The sequence below is a fragment of the Quercus robur genome, chromosome 11, assembly GCF_932294415.1.
Source record: "Quercus robur chromosome 11, dhQueRobu3.1, whole genome shotgun sequence".
Classification (NCBI taxonomy): domain Eukaryota; kingdom Viridiplantae; phylum Streptophyta; class Magnoliopsida; order Fagales; family Fagaceae; genus Quercus; species Quercus robur.
Window position 1 is genome coordinate 16714942 of NC_065544.1, and position 3252 is coordinate 16718193.

Genomic DNA, 3252 nt, shown 5'->3' on the forward strand with positions numbered 1-3252 from the left:
AAGCAAGACTGCCCATCGAGCTATACGACCCGAAATCACTGGCCTGGAGAGGACATATTTGATCGGGTCTGCCTTTGCTATCAAACGGACCATATATGCTTGCATGTAGTGCTCCAGTTTGTTTATGGCAAAGAAAAGAGCGAGACACATCTTTTCAATAGGAGAATAGTTTAATTCAGCCCCATTGAGAGTTCGACTTAGATAATAAAGGGCCCTTTCTTTCCCCTCTTTATTTTCTTGCGCCATAAGAGCACCTAGAGACCTTTCTTGGGCCGCAATATACAGCACCAAAGGCTTTCCTGGGATAGGAGCACCTAAAACTGGAGGATTAAGTAAGTATCTTTTGATGCATGCAAAAGCATTGCTGCAAGCCTCATCCCATTCAAAGTGGACATCCTTTTTCATCAATCTATTGAAAGGTTGACATCGACCAGCCAAATTCGAGATAAATCGTCGTATGTAGGCCAATTTTCCCTGCAAGCCTCTAAGTTCTCGCAGATTCTTGGGCTCTGGCATTTTCTGGATTGCTTCAATTTTGGACTGGTCAATTTCAATACCGCGGTGCCTCACAATGAAACCAAGAAATTTTCCAGATGTTACGCCAAAGGCGCATTTGCGAGGGTTCATCTTAAGCTGATACTTTCTCAAGCGGGTGAACACGGATCGTAGATCTGCCAGATGGTCTTCCCTCCTTTTTGTTTTAACCACCAAATCATCGACATAACACTCCACGTATTTATGAAGTACATTATCAAAGATCTTCTGCATGGCCCGTTGATAAGTAGCACCAGCATTCTTTAGTCCAAAAGGCATCACTTTGTAACAGTAAATTCCCTTAGGGGTACGGAAAGCTGTAAGCTGCTCATCCTTAGGATTCATTCGAATTTGGTTGTAACCCGAAGATCCATCCATGAAAGATAAAGCTTCATGACCGGTAGTGGCATCAACCATGACCTCAGTGATGGGTAATGGAAAATCATCTTTGGGACATGCATTATTCAAATCACGGAAGTCAACGCACACTCGGATTTGTCCATTCTTCTTCTTGACAGGGACGATGTTAGCAATCCATTCCGGGTATTGCACTTCGCGAATGAAGTTTGCTTCAATGAGCTTATTGACCTCGGTTTCTATTTGAGGGATAAGCTCTGGCCGAAAGCGTCTTTGAGCTTGTTTGACTGGGCGCACGCCTTTCTTTACTGCCAAATGGTGTAGAGCAATACTTGGATTGAGCCCAGGCATTTCCTTGTAAGTCCAAGCGAACACATCTTTGTACTCTACTAGGAGCTTGAGGTATCCTTCTTCTTCTTCAGGGGTAAGAAGCGCACTGATGAAAGTTGGCCGGGGTTCTTCAACAGTTCCTAAATTGATCTCTTTAAGTTCATCAACTGTAGCTTGTCCTCCATCTTCCAAGGCTGGAGGAGCTTCATCGACCTCTTCATTGGTTGCTTCAGCATCTGACAATGTACCCTCTTCTATTGTAATATGAAACGAGGATGATACCTCTTCAATTTCCTCATCATGGACGAGTGACTGACTTGTATGTACAATCGTTCGTCTTTTGACTTTGAGCGATCCTTCAGTGTTGATCTCCAAGGTAAAGTTACGTTTCATGCGTGAAGGAATGCTACTGCGGATTTCATCATTGGCTTTCTTCTCCCCTTGAACGTCAAAGTTTATTGGACTTTGAGAATGACTATCAATAGGCCTTTTCGTTGCCCCCAGTCGATCAAAGACTGATTTACAAGCAAGAGTGTCCCGATTTGGTGTTACGCAAGCTGTATTTAACCTGTCGAACACTGTGATTCGTGATGACGAGGCCTCGATGCGATCAAACACTGAGACATGGGGCGAAGAATGGTCTTTTCTTTGATTTGAACTTTCGCCGACCTCCACCGTTATGTATTGAGAACTCGAAGGATCTCTTCTTCTCTTGATCCATATCTGAGCTGGTGGTTCGGGAGTATAACCTAATCCGGTCTTTGGGATAGGGATTTTATGCCCTTCAAGCCGCATTTTCCTTTGTGTTTTGCTAAGGCCATGCATCTTTTCTCCGGTGGCTTCTGGAATTAGCTTCCCTAAGTCTTCTTGTTTTGAGAAATCGTAGCCTGCTTTGGCTAACAGCCTATATGCCTTTGGGTCGAACCATTCTTTCGTCTGCTCACTTGGTAGAATACCATGCTCTATCGGACTTTGCGAAGATCTCACGAATCCATTTAACGGCTTCAAGGGCAAAGGATTTATGGATGAAGTTAAAGGCATGACATGATTTTCTTTCAATATGGCTACATCCTCCATCGTGAGCTTTGCAGGTCTCCCCATGTCTTTCGTAAGTTGAAGGCATTCCGCGAATGGTGATTGTCCATTCTTGCGATGTGATAATGGTATATACCGGAGGAATGGTTCTGGACCTGTCTTTGGGGAAGAGATGTCCTTTTTGGCGATGAATTTAACATGATCCTTTTCATCTTGTTTACCTTTCATAGACGGGATCTCAACTGGAAGAACCTCACTAGAAATGTCTTCTTTTGCATAAAATTTTGCATCAGCAAAATGAGCTTCGGTTTCTGCGAAAGGCTTTAAATCGGCATCAACCTTTTTTATTCCATTTTGAAAGAACTTGAAGCATTGATGCAAGGTTGATGGCACTATTCCATTTTCATGGATCCAAGGACGTCCTAACAACATGTTGTAGGTTGTCTTAGCGTCAATGACGTGGAACAAGACGTTGCTTTTCAATTCTCCAATGGATAATTCTAGGTGGATTAGGCCGATTGCACGTTGTCCTCCTTGATTAAAACCTTGGATGACCAAACGACTGTGTGATAATTCTTCCATAGTAAAACCCAGTCGTTTCATGGTCATTTTTGGAAGTATGTTAACGGCTGAACCTCCATCAACAAGGATACGCTCGATCCTTTGTTTATGAGCATAACCAGAGACATAGAGTGGGCGATTGTGGGGCTTAGAGCCTAACAATAGATCCTCATTAGTGAAAGTCAAATCCGGAGAGCATGCGTAACATCCCTGTGTTTGTTGAAGCATATTGGTATGAGGAGCGTATATCTCTGGCTCCTCAAGAGCTCGGGTGAGCACTTCTTTTGGTGATGTGGAGGATTGCAAGGGTTCAACTCCATCAACCTGAGATTGGAGTTCCTCCAAAGATGACAAGGTCTCTTTTGGATCATCATGGTCAACGTCCTCCTTTTCGTCCTGGATTTCGCAACGAGAAACTGTGTGGACGGCCTCGGC